The sequence below is a fragment of the Cydia fagiglandana genome, chromosome 3, assembly GCF_963556715.1.
Source record: "Cydia fagiglandana chromosome 3, ilCydFagi1.1, whole genome shotgun sequence".
Lineage (NCBI taxonomy): Eukaryota > Metazoa > Arthropoda > Insecta > Lepidoptera > Tortricidae > Cydia > Cydia fagiglandana.
The window spans coordinates 5,148,019-5,162,962 of NC_085934.1; positions in this window are offsets into that span (position 1 = coordinate 5,148,019).

A 14,944-nucleotide genomic window follows, 5' to 3' on the forward strand; every position below is an offset into this window, starting at 1 on the left:
TTGATTTGTTTATAGCCAACGCTTATTTTTCGTCTATATTATTCATCTTCAAGCGAATGTAGGGCTTGTTATGTGCCAAATAAGGTAGCTTAATTTTTTTTCGATAGCATTAGTAAATTGGTTGAGGTGTATAGCAACAGCCAACAGTTTATCAAAGGTTCATTCATAAATGCTTGCAGGTGACGGGACTTTGATCTCGGGAAAATATATTTTTTTTTATTTTCATCTTTAAGATCGTTCGGAACGCTAGTAAAACCTTAAATACCACGTGTTTGATGTTTTCTCTAAACATGATTTTCGTATATTTATGAGGGTTCGAGTCAATCTTTTGAACAAGATGTTTACTCGACGTAAATGGTTTTTAAAGAAAGCTACGCTTAGTTGTTTATTAATGTTCTGTTGATTGAATGCTCCCTGTATGTATATTAAATGTTTACTTATTTATAAAATGCTGTAGATTTTTTGTAAATAGGTAGGTACCTCGTTTGAGATTTGATTGTGAGTATTTACATCGGTAATAAATCTTCGTGTTTTTCGGGTACGGAACGCTAAAATATAATTTAGCGTAACCAAGTAGTGCAGAACTGTAATTTTGCATTATGACAAACTTTGACACTTTTTTTTTAAATATTGGGGACATCTTACACATATTGACCTAGCCCCAAACTAAGCATATATACAGGGTGATCAATCCAAATGGGTCAGTATGGAGAAGTCAGAAACTATGAGAGATAGCAAAATCTGTTCTTAGGAACCATGGCTTCGATTTTAGATTTAATAATAATGGCATTCAATTTTTTTTTAAATCTATCATACATAACCGGGATTCGAACATGGTCAATATTCTTGTTGTTTGTTTGTATGGAATTTTTTAAACGATGCGTGATAGGTGGGGGGTGCTCGACCAAATATCATAGAGGGCCCCGAGACAAAACAAAGTACATTAAAAAAAAACAAAATGGCCGACTTTTTTTTTAATTTTTTCAAGTTGGTCCGAGCGCGCTGAGATTCGGCATGCGGCGAGCCTGGGGGCCCAAGATTACAATGTCAAAAAAATATTTTTGGAAAAATTCAAAATGGCGGCGGACACGGGCAAAGTAAAATTTTCAAGTAGGTTAAGCGAGCCCGAAGGGCGAGCTTCATGCCGGGAGGCCGAAGGCCGACCCCGGTGGAAGGCTGAATGCTCTGAGCCTCCACCCCTACTCCCAAAACGCGAGGCCGAAGGCCGAACTGCGTGAATTCGGTGCTTCCAAGCGTTCTACCAAATCAACTGTATTGATGACCGAAGCCGGCAGGCCGAATGCCCCACGGCGAAGCGTCGAGGCTTGCGAAGGCCGAAGGCCGAGCTCGGCGTAGGGCCGAAGGCGCGAAGCGTCACACGAGAGGGGGAAGTTGGAGCTTAAACACGACCCAACACTTTTCCTATTGGGAGTCGCTTTTTGGGCGTCGGGGTGGAGGCTTCGGGCCTTCGGCCCTCCACCGGGGTCGGCCTTCGGCCTCCCGGCCTGAAGCTCGCCCTTCAGGCTCGCTTAACCTACTTGGAAATTTGTCTTTGCCCGTGTCCGCCGCCATTTTGGATTTTTCCAAAAATATTTTTTTGACATTGTAATCTTGGGCCTTCAGGCTCGCCGCATGCCAATTCTCAGCGCGCTCGGACCAACTTGAAAAAATTAAAAAAAAGTCGGCCATGTTGATTTTTTTTATGTACTTTGTTTTGTCTCGGGGCCCTCTATGATATTTGGTCGAGCACCCCCCACCTATCACGCATCGTTTAAAAGTTTCCATACAAACAAACAACAAGAATATTGACCATGTTCGAATCCCGGTTATGTATGATAGATTTAAAAAAATATTGAATGCCATTATTATTAAATCTAAAATCGGAGCCATGGTTCCTAAGAACAGATTTCGCTATCTCTTATAGTTTCTGACTTCTCCATACTGACCCATTTAGATTGATCACCCTGTATAGCTTGTACCTATGGATACTAGGCAACGATATAAACATACTTATATAGATAAATACATACTTATATATGTACATAGAAACACCCATGACAAATAAACGCCCTTACCGGGATTCGAACCCAGGACCATCTGCTTCGCAGGCAGGGGCTTGCATCAAATTGTCTCCCAATTGATCAACCGATTCGAATTTAGGATATTTAGTCAAATAAATTTAAAAGCATGTATACGCATTAAATTCTGAGTCCATAAGGCAAGTTTGAACGTATTCATAGCTCTACAAAGCAGTAGATACCTATGTATACCTATAGGTAAGCTACATAGTTTTCCATATCTTTTCACAGAGAGTTAATCAAACACACAAACAAAAAAGTCAAACCTCTAACAATTAAAACTCCTAACAGCGACTAAGCGAGAGACGGCCAAATGCATGTTTTTGTCGGGCGAAAAAACTTTTCTGCAAACAAAATTGTTCATTTGAAATTTTCACGCACGCGGAACGGTCGTCCATTTTTGCGAAGCTTGCTGTTTGTGCGAGCAAATAATTTGCATCTGGCGCTTCGTGTGTGCCATGGACTACCGTATACTATACTCTGTATCTTTAGGTATTTAAATAAAAGGAAACAAAATCTACCCTCAACTGGTTTAAGGACCCATTTGATGGTAGATGAAAACATTACATGATCAAATAATGTAGGTTAAAGTCGGGTCGTTCAGTGACAGATCCAGGTGGTTTTGTATTTGGTTGGTTAACCAATAAATGTTATAACTACCCGAAAATTTACAAATTCTATGTTTATTTTCTTTTAAATACTCGTACCTAAAGATACAGACCATATAGATCCCACAATAAAGGTTCATGACATCTACTGCACCACTGATCAAATGCAAAGTAGTAGACAACGGTCGACGGATTGCTACTAGTGTTCTGAAGTGATAATGAAGCGTCCTAGCGTGGAGGCCTCGTTTTAAAATACTGGATCAAACCAGACCCAAACCTCAAACCAGATAGGAGGATGACATTAAAAATATTGCAGGCCCACTCTGGAGGATAGAAACCGTAAATTGAGCTGCTTGGAAGAAAATTGGAAAGGCGTATACCCAACAGTGGGTGTAGTTACAGACAAGACATCCTCCAGACTTGGCATAGTCGCGCTACCCCCTCTGCCACACGCATACGGTCATTTTACTCCATGTTCAAGTCAAAAGTGTCTTTGTGTGACGTCCGTGTTTTTGAACGGAGTCCAATCACGGCACGGGACTTAGCTCACCTCGTCCCGCGCACCCCCGCATTTTTGGCATCATCGGTTGCATGAAATAATTGCTCTAAACTCGGTCTAGAGGATTCCTAGTCTATGGGTGTAGTATACTCGTTGAAGAATAATTTTTAAGAAAAAAAAACCGACTTCTATGGGGGCCGGTGAAAGATTATTGTAGATGGTACACTATGTAGAAAAGGAGGTAAAACCACCCACTTTTCTACTAGCATTTCGCTTCTGTAAGGGTCGTAGTTCTAGCCTAACCTAACCCACTTCTCTGATAGCAGTTCGGTTCTGTGAGGATCGCAGTTCAAACCTAACCTAACCCACTTAACGGCGCATGCGGTGCGGTGTACGGGGGTTTAAGCGGGAGGGGCTAGTAAGATTGGCATCATCATACTTATATACTTACACATTTTATGGTAGGTAATCATAGTGGTTTATTTAGTTAAGGTATCATAGTGGTTTTCCGGGTCAAGGTCCGGGTCCGAGTCCGGGTCTGAGTCCGGGTCCGAGTCCGGGTCCGAGCCCGGGTTCGAGTCCAGGTCCGGGTCCGGGTCCGAACCAGATCCGGATATGAGTCCGGTTCTGGGTCCGAGTCCGGGACCCAGTCCAAGTCAAAATCGAAATTCGTAATCACCAAATGTGTACTATGCGTTGTTAAAGAGTTCTATTCTGGTCATCATCAGCAGTTCCATTTCATCAAATGCGACAGTTTTTAATGTAAATGCTTGATTTTATGATGAAAATACAAAAAAATCTATGCGTTTGCCTTTAATATTTGAGGAGTAGACGTGTGCGCCGCGCCGGCGCGCCGCCGCCGCCGGGCTTTTTGACCACGCCGCCGCCGCCGATAAATGATCGGCGTGAAATCGGCGTGACCTTGAGTGTTGTTAATTAGCTATTCCAAGTTGGTTTTTGGATTACAAAATGGATTTTTTGTATTATTTTTGTTACAGTTGTCAAATATACATCAATTATTAATTAAATGAAACTGAATAGCCAGTTGCAGAAACTATTTGACACACCAATTAAAGTAACTGAGTAATCCTAAGTATTCACCGTCAACTGTTAACCAACGAACGAAGACTGCTGCTAGTGCTGCATATACCTTGGATAGCTAGAAGAACAAATTTCTCCATTCTCAAAGAGTAGAGCTCTTTATCGCCACTCATCTCTTCCCAACATGCCATGGGTGAGCCCTTAAGATTCTTCGGAGATATTATCCAACGCATGATGTGGAGAAACACATGAATTTAAACCGAATGAATGGCAAACGTGCTCGAGTTGGAGCATGTGTGAGATGATTGAACGATATGAAGAGGTCGGCTTGCAGCAGTCTGCACCGTGCAGTCCATACGGCTTATGACCGCACGAAATGGAGACAAATTATATGTGGTCGCGAGCATCAGCAATGAGAAAACGAGACAGAAGATACGTCTCAGTGAGCCTGGTGCTTGTGCGACAAGAAACCTATTAATAGAAGTCCACTATTGTTTAGCAAATGTCATGGATATGTGGAGTTCTGTTTTGTTAAATTAGGTATGTATTTTTTTATAGGATAAGCCATGGAAAACGGAGACTTACAGATCGGATCGAAGGTCATGGGGACCAGGTAACCTCTTAATGCAAGCCAGTTACTAGGGAAAATAAGTTATTATACCTATCCTATATTAATTTAGAAACCATATTTTACTCACAGCATATTCAAACTAACTGTATTTAACTGACCAGTAACCTGCATTGATAAAATTTTCAAGAAAAACTACAAATTAATGATTTTTCTTAAGAAACCGGAAAGTCAAGGTCACGCCGATTTCACGCCGAAAACACGCCGCCGCCGCCAATTTTTTGGCAAACGCCGCCGCCGTTCATTTTTTAATCGGCGCACACGTCTATTGAGGAGTTCCCTCGATTCCTTATGGATCCCATCATCAGAACTCGAGCTTGACAAAAATGTGGCTTAAAAACTTAACTTGCTTAACAAACATAAGGAAGAGGAAAAATCGCCAAACGTGAACTATGCGTCGTTGAAGAGTTGTGTTCTGATCATCATCAGCAGTTCCACTTCATCAAATGCGACAGTTTTTAATGAAAATGCTTAATTTTCTGAGGTAAATACAAAAATCTCTATACGCATGCCTTTAATATTTGAGGAGTTCCCTCGATTCCTTATGGATCCCATCATCAGAACTCGAGCTTGACAAAAATGTGCATTAAAAACTTAACTTGCTTAACAAACATAACGAAGAAGAAAAATCTCGAAACGTGAACTATGCGTCGTTGAAGAGTTCTGTTCTGATCATCATCAGCAGTTCCACTTCATCAAATGCGACAGTTTTTAATGAAAATGCTTAATTTTCTGATGTAAATACAAAAATCTCTATACGCATGCCTTTAAGATTTGAGGAGTTCTCTCGATTCCTCATGGATCCCATCATCAGAACTCGAGCTTGACAAAAATGTGCATTAAAACAAATGTGCTTAACAAACATAACGAAGAGGACAAATCGCCAACCGTGAACTATGCGTCGTTAAGGAGTTCCGTTCTGATCATCATCAGCAGTTCCACTTCATCAAATGTCACTCTTTTGGATGTATATGCTTGATTTGATGATAAAAACCCAAAAATCACTATATGTATGCCTTTAAGATTTGAGGAGTTCCCTCGATTCCTCATGGAACCCATCATCAGAACTGGGTTTTGACAGAAACGGGACCAATCTGTATGCATATACATTCAATCAAAAAAATAATTTTCAAAATCGGTCCAGTAATGACGGAGATATGGAGTAACAAACATAAAAAATAAAAAAAATAAAAAACATACAACCGAATTGATAACCTCCTCCTTTGGGATTTGGAAGTCGGTTAAAAAGAGAATGCATGCCAACAAAACTTTGGCAAAACGTCCAGATCAACAAGTTATATATGCTCCATCTAATAGTAAGTGATCTGTGGTGGATGTACAGAACTAGTATGATATTTGCACTTTGAAATTGGAAAAAATGTGATACATATTGCTCAAATAAAACTTAATCGCCCTACAACGGAATCACCTTAAAATCTATAGGTACTCCATTTTTCACTTAGGTACGAAGTAATACGATTAGGTATCTATAGTCTGTATCTTTAGACATTTAAATAAAAGTACACAAACAATTTGTACTTTTTCGGCTAGTTACAACAAAAACCGCCAGGATCAGTCACTGAACGAGCTGAGTTTAAGCTACATTTATGCATGTAATGTTTTCATCTACCCTCAAAGAGTAGATTTTGTTTAGGTACTTTTATTTAAATACCTAAAGATATAGAGTATACTATTCTTCATTATCTGCACGCTTCCACATAACAAAAGCTATCAATAGTACACTTTTAACAACATTCTTCTTCCTCGCGTTATCCCGGCATTTCGCCACAGCTCATGAGAACCTGGGGTCCGCTTGACAACAATCCCATGATTTTGACGTAGGCACTAGTTTTTACGAAAGCGACTGCCATCTGACCTTCCAACCCAAGGTTAACTAGGCCTTTTTGGGATTAGTCCGGTTTCCTTCACCGAAAAGCGACTGGTAAAATAATACCAAATGATAATTCGTACATATAAGTTCCGAAAAACTCATTGGTACCTACACTTTTAACAACATTAATGAGCAAAAAACCAAAAAATATTCTCGAGACCGGATCGCCATTTTTGAAATGCAACGGAAAACCATCAACCAGTCATTCATATTTTATATACCTATGTACAGTCACAAATTGAATACGCGTACCTATTGCACGTGTGATCTGTGTACTTATGCAATTTTGCTGAACTGCAATCGGCTATCTAACCTTATGCGTTTCGCTGTTGCACTGCCGATTTTTATGAATATGTAGATTAGTTACTATTGGTTTTCCGTTTATTTCCGTACTGTATCGATTTGTAATACTAATAAATACTCCGATTGCTGACGCTGTACATGTACACTAAAGTTGGAGATAGTGAGGGGATGTTTCTGTATTTATAGGTAGTGGCAGGATTAGGAGCACAGCGGAGTAAAGGATGACTCACGTTAGACCGGGCCGTGTCCGGGCCGGAGCTTCCGGGGCTTACTTTTCTATGACATGACAGGTGATTGCGTAATGCTTTTCATAAAACCGGGCAAGTGCGAGTCGGACTAGCGCACGAATGGTTCCGTACCATAAAGCAAAAATAAAACGGAAAAAAATGCAAAAAGAAAACGGTCACCCATCCAAGTACACCCGACGTTGCTTAACTTTGGTCAAAAATCACGTTTGCTGTATGGGAACCCCACTTTAATCTTTATTTTATTCTGTTTTTAGTATTTGTTGTTATAGCGGCAACAGAAATACATCATCTGTGAAAATTTCAACTGTCTAGCCATCACGGTTCGTGAGATACAGCCTGGTGACAGACAGACGGACAGATTGACGGACGGATGGACGGACGGACGGACAGCGAAGTCTTAGTAATAGGGTCCCGTTTTACCCTTTGGGTACGGAACCCTAAAAACGACGCACCGAAAGCACCGGCCCGGTCTACCGTGACTAACGTGTGTCATCCTTAAAGTTTCCTTTGGATGGTAAATTGAGATTAATTTATTCCGTATTCACGAGTGCTTATATAGAGTGATCTTCTTCTTTTTCCTCACGTTATTCCGGCATTTTGCCACGGCTCATGGGAGCCTGGGGTCCGCTTGACAACTAATCCCAAGAATTGACGTAGGCACTAGTTTTTACGAAAGCGACTGCCAGCTGACCTTCCAACCCAGAGGGGAAACTAGGCCGTACGTCCGGTTTCCTCACGATGTTTTCCTTAACCAAAAAGCAACTGGTAAATATCAAATGGTATTTCGTGCATGGGTCAAGCAGATCACTGTGTTACGTTCTCTCCTGTAGACATACACAAGAGTTAAGGCCTATAAAGGTTAATTTTCTTATTTAACCCTTATCCACGTAAAAAGGTCCTCCTTTTATTTACAGAACTATGATAAAATCATTACTTACATGCCCACAAGCTGTTAACTATTGCCCACAGGAAAACTAGTGTGTTCGCGTGAACTGTACATTTTTCTCTCCTGTGATTGATTTTTTCATAGTTCTGTAAATAAAAGGAGGACCTTATTACGTGGATAAGGGTTAAATAAGAAAATTAACCTTTATAGCCCTTAACTCTTGTGTATGTCTACACATGCACAGGAGAGAACGCAACACAGTGATCTGTTTGACCCGTATATAAGACCGTTTTTAGGGTTCCGTACCCAAAGGGTAAAACGGGACCCTATTACTAAGACTTCGCTGTCCGTCCGTCCGTCCGTCCGTCCGTCCGTCTGTCACCAGGCTGTATCTCACGAACCGTGATAGCTAGACAGTTGAAATTTTCACAGATTATGTATTTCTGTTGCCGCTATAACAACAAATACTAAAAACAGAATAAAATAAAGATTTAAATGGGGCTCCCATACAACAAACGTGATTTTTGACCAAAGTTAAGCAACGTCGGGCGGGGTCAATACTTGGATGGGTGACCGTTTTTTTTTGCTTATTTTTGTTTTTTTTTTTTTGCATTGTGGTGCGGAACCCTTCGTGCGCGAGTCCGACTCGCACTTGCCCGGTTTTTTATATTTATATTTCATGTATTTGGGACGTTTTGAATTATAGTTTGATGGTTTTATGGTAAGCGGTAACCTTGCTGCCCCAACGGTAACGGCAAAAAGCACAACACTAATAGTTGGTGAATAAATCTAGGGTATTTGTGGGCACGATATTTTTTCTAAAGTCAGGATACAAACGAGTAGTGAAAAATGCACGTGAATTTTTGTCACACGTTTCTTGTTACTATAATAAAAATATTTTTTTATTACGCTTAAGTTCGGAAATATCGACGGCTGAGAGAAAAGGTAGATTAATTTTTTTTAAGTGTTACGTGTGTATTTGCATAAATAGGTATGTTTTGTACGACGTTTTGTTAACGTTATTGGGATAATAGTTATTGATTTATTTTGTTTATTTGGATTTTTTTAAGGTAATATCGCCGTACAAAGGCTGTATGGGTGTAGGGCGTACCAAGAATGCCTCTGCCATTGCCTCCCGTATTCAATTTGATGGTGACCCTTTGGTTCAGTCCTAATAGGCCTCTGTTCTGCGAGCGCAAATTACCACATGATTTTTAGATTAAACACTGTTTTCGCGCTCTGTAGGTATTCTAACTAAAAAACTTAACAAATAACCAACAAGTAAAAGAGATTTTTGAGAAAAAATGCTTCTATATAGTATAGATTTTTTTTTTAATTATCTAATAAGCAGTCCTATTTTTTTTGAACTTACTAATTATTTTTCTTTATTTATTTAAAACACATAAGGCAACTAATCCAATACACACTCCCATTTCAGCGCTACCGAACACAGTCCTATCCGCTCAAACCACACGATCACGCTTGACCGTCCAGACGCAAAGGGCGGGCGCGAAGCGTAGGCAATTAACGCATCCCTTTGAACCCAAGTGTACTTATTGCATCGCTGCGTATCGTCCCATTCATCCCTTGTTAACTGGTAATCGACCTTATTACAAGTAAATAAAGTCCACCGATGATCAGTTAAAAAATTTACTGTAGTAGAGACTATAGTGTATATCCTAATAGTTTGGGCCTTGGGGATATATATCCCTTGTGTCGAGGACTAATTCGAGGTTTTATATTTTATTTACTTTTTATATATTTTGTTTATGTTTTATGGTGTTTTGTTTTAACTTTTGTTTTTTACACTAGTTGTCATTAAATGCTGTTTGAAAGCCCAGCTTTTTCGTTTGCTCCCAAATTTTAGCTATCGAAGTGTAAATTGTCCTGGATTCCGGGACACTTTGGAAGGTAAATCAGCGATTTGCAGCAGGTCTCAGCTTTTTTTCTAGTTGTAATGAACTTTTATGATTTAGGTTTTAAAAATGGTTGCACCTACGTGTTAGGTCGCTCTTCTCCGAGCGCTAATATTTTTCTTACACTAATTAATAATGTAGCGCCATTGCTAAACGAGAGCATGTTTAAATTGTGCCTCTCATGTGCTGTGTTTTTAGGGCTTCGTACTCAAAGGGTAAAAATTACTAAGACTCCACTGTCCGTCTGTCTGTCACCTGGCTGAATCTCGTGACAGCTACAGTTGAAATTTTCACAGATTATGTATTTCTGGTGCCGCTCTAACAAAAAATACTAAAAAGTACGGAACTCTCAGCGGGCGAGTCCGACTCGGACTCGCACACTGTCCGGTTTTTATATACAGTGTGTCAATGAGTAATCTTGGAGTTTGGTGGCCGAGCGTAGCTACTGAAAAGGGGCTAAGGTGAAAATATAAGTAAGTAAGTATCTATAGTCGGTCAAACCAAATTGTCAGTCAGTAAGAACCAAGAAAACTATACTCGTCCTTTTCTTTTTGGGTGCTATTTAGTACTATTGTAAGACAATATAGTATGATTCTCTCTGTCTACGATTGAAATGAGACAGTCCTTTGACAAACTATATAAGTACAACAAAAAACAAGTTAACAAAAAAAGTCAATTATAAAGACAATATTATTTAGAAATATTCCAATCAATTAATCATCTACAAACACGTAATGGTATTTGTCATAAACACGGGCCCATTGTTACGACCGAATTATCGCAAACAAGAAAATGATTGATTCACCCGCCGACCGCTCAATATCCTCCTAAGGCCCACGGTCCTACCTATAGTACCTCATCAGTTCGATGAAATTTAAATCCTATTCAATTGGAACAGAGTCGCTTTGGCTAAGTTTCGTTCAATTTTCCAACAACGCAAAACAACTCTATTTCCGACACTATAGGTTCAAATTGCAATGGCAAAATTTGGATTTTTCATTTGTATGGCAGGGCCTTAGGAGGCTATAATGCTTAGCGCACTAGCACACTAATTTAGTTTTGAGCCGCGTATTGTACGATCGTAATGGCTGCGCGGTATTCTGATGAAGGTTTATGGTAACATTCCATTTCTAACCGCAGCTGCACTACCGGTACTGAACGCGTCGCTGTCATTGTCAATTTCCATAATAAAATGAACAGTAATGCAGCTGTCGTTGGAAATGGACTGTCACCTTTACATTTACATTCAGTTTGGTTTGTAACAAGTACTTTAGGCCTGACAAAGAATCTTTAAAATTACGGTAAAACCTAACTATAGTTCAAAAGCTTCCAACTATGGTCCAAATTCAACTTTAATCTAATACCTTTAAAACGAACAATTCTTATATAGGTACGGGCCCGATTCGGATTTCGAAATAGATATCTTTTAGACATCACCAAGATATGTTTAAGATCTAACCTGTCAAATTTGACATTTGCGCGATTCTGGAGATACTCTGGAACGATTTCCACAGGGATATGACTTAGAGATCCAATTCACATCTAATAGATACGTACTCTATCTAACGTAAAAGTGACATCGGTTGCCCGAATTGCGCTGCAAAAGAGAACGAATTGATATCTAAATTATAACGTATCTAGAATGGATCTAGTACGTGTCGTCTCTTGTGAATATCTTGAAGTTCGAATACGGCAGTATGTCGGGGATCTTGGAAACGGCTCGATTTCTATGAAGTCATTTGTCTAATCGATCAAGGTCTTATCTCCAGGAAAACGCGCATTTTTGAGTTTTTACGAGCAAAGCTGTCTCCCAGACATTATCTTTTTATAATAATACAAGTACCAATCACATCCAATAAGTGCGGAACTTGCCCAACTATTGCGTCAAGTACTCTCGCAAATCTAGTTAATGTACTTAAGTATATTAAGAAAATAGAAAAACAAACAGACCGACCCAACTTTTATAAAACTTATTTTTTCCAAGTGAAGATAGGTGAATATTTCATAAAATCTCCATACAAAGTCACCTATTTTAATTGCCCTTGAGTGTAATATTGATGGCTGAATTCTGAAAAACGAGATCGGGGACAAAGAACTCTAGTTTTTGACAAAATTATGGATCTAATAGGTACTGGTTTTATGTAAATTTTATCTTACCTGGCCCCGTATTTTACTAAATGTGTGACTTTCCTGTGTAGTTTAATTACAGTACTCGTTTCAGAATAGTCCTTCAGAATGATGTACGGCAGCCGACGTAATTAGCAGCCAGCGGAATTATTAATCGTGCTAGTGGCTCGCCTCTATTAGAACACGATGTATCTTGGTGGGCTCTGGAGACATACAGATTTAAGAGAAATTTTATTGTAATTAAATAACTACTGTAGAGCCATTACGGTTCAAGGGTCAAATTTAAGTTTATAGGACTTTCCTGGGGAAATTATAAAATAAACCGATTTAAGGCCTAATTTTCGCAAATTACCCCTATAGGCATGTTAAAATCATCTAGGTATTTTCTAAAATGTGTATGATAAAAATCTCGAATTTTTTAAATAATTCGTTAACTTTGTAATGTCTACAGAAAAGACGCCGGTAATCCCGAAGGAACGGTTTTGTCCCAAGTTTATTTATTTATTGTCAAAATGATGCCCTTGGTGTATACAATTTTATTTGACTCGATTTTATACTCAAAATACAGTGCATTTGCAACAGCGATAGAAGCAGATACCTAAAGAAATTTCAATTTTCGTTTTTAGCGGTAGGGCCTCTGGTCTTGTGCTCTTGAAAGATAGAAACCGCCACATATACCTATAGGTATGTGAAGCATTTTATCTTTGTTCAAGAAATAGCTAGTATTTAAGTAAAATTTCAAGGGACAATAAACCTTACTAACTTGTCTAGAAAAGTTGGCCAAAATTTGCCCCCTAATTTACCTACATAATAATTCACCAAAATCTCTCTAAATACTGTTTACGGCTACTTTCCCTATAAATCACATCATGAATAGCGACAATAAAACGTATCCAGACGTCGCCGGACTTTTTCAAAAGAGCCCTAAAGTACAAAAGGAGGACTAATGTGGTACTAACTATCAATGGGAATTGAATTTATCGCCGTACCATCCCCTCTTGGCGAAAATATTGGTTTTACGAAGAACCCAGACATGACTTTTGTGGTGAGAGGGTAGGGCGTTGGGTAATCAAGATTAGAGACGTAGCGATCTTTAAAAAGACGTTAGGGTTTGGCTATCGACTTGACGATGATAGTATTCTGTAGCTCGCCTAGGATGGGCTGATGAGCTCTGATAGTCTATACTTTATAGTAACGTTGTCGAATATTCCTTTATCAATATCTACATAATGTTTGAGAAGATGGCCGATGGGGTCGAAAAGTGCTCGAGTGGAGACCACGGACTAGCAAGCGCAGCGTAGGACGTCCACCCACAAGATGGACGGACGACCTTGTTGCCACCGGAAGACGCTGGATGCGGGTCGCTTCCAACCGATACGAATGGAGGGCCAAGGGGCAGGCCTATGTTCAGCAGTGTTCAGCAGTCTTATGGCTGAGATGATGATGATGATGATGACATACTGTTTAATAAAGCTAAATAATAAGAAATACTTAACCTAAAATTTCCAATTCTCAGTGCAGTCACGGACCAAACTTCTAATGACAAAATTATAAGATTCTTTGAATTCTTTAAGGCACCCTGGTATAAAAATCCCACCATTATAACACATAAATGCAGATTTTTTTTAAACACAACCCACGTAAAATTAACAATAACATCAACGAGTTAAAATGATAAAATTGATGAAGTAAATGTACTTACTGAAGAAATCAAAAGTCAAATGAGCTTCTACATTGGACCATTCTGTGCAGTTTGTGTCGAATGGTAAGTAAATACGATTTTGAATATTCGGAATCGTAACGTAGTATCTAAGAAGTCGTTCTTAGAAAAAGACACATGCATTAAATAAGTAGGTTGTCGCAACAACTCATACAGTAGGAGTGATTATAGGAGTAGTTGGGTAGTTGGGAGGCTCGGGCACCCCCTTGTAAATCAGGACTTATTACAAGGGGGTGCCCGAGCCTCCCGACTACCCAATGGTCCCCTACCTCCCCTACCTTGAACTTCATATAGTAAAATTTGGTTAGTCAAGTCTGTTTACCGTACAGCATTCAGAAAATTGTAAATAGTCGCTCGTTACGCTGGTTCGATCAAGCCGAACCCACCGACATCCCGTCGTGGATGCGTCTACTGCACGATGTCAGTTGTGCGTGTGGCTAAGCCTTTTCACTTTGCAGGCAAACGCTGCACTTCGGTGTTTTCCTTTTCTCTGCTTCTTGCGGTCTGTTCTATGTTCTTGCTGATATGGCAGAGTGTAGGATATTCGATGTTCTTGCAGTATTACTATCAAATGTCGAGAGGTGGAGCGCTCCAAATGGTCGCACGAAACGCACGGATCAAAAACTTGGGATTCAATTTGGTCAAATGCATCATATCAGTTGTTATAATAATTCATGATAATTTGATTTTGTGTACAGTTTAACAAGTATGTAAATTCGGGTCTAAAGTTGATGTCCACCATCGTCACTTTTAATCAAATAAAATGTTCGATCAGTAGGATGTTGTTGGTTTGTAATATAATTTGATCAGATTAGTTGTATTACCACTAACATAAGTTAGTAAAACACCTGACATTAAAATAAGCTGGAAATTTTGATTCAGCGTAATGCGTGTGATTTTAAACAAATCAAACGGGCTGTTCTCATCACACTTGATACCGTGTTGATTGCATCCAAAATAATTGGATTCCTCGCGTCTGGATACCTCCAACTTCATTTG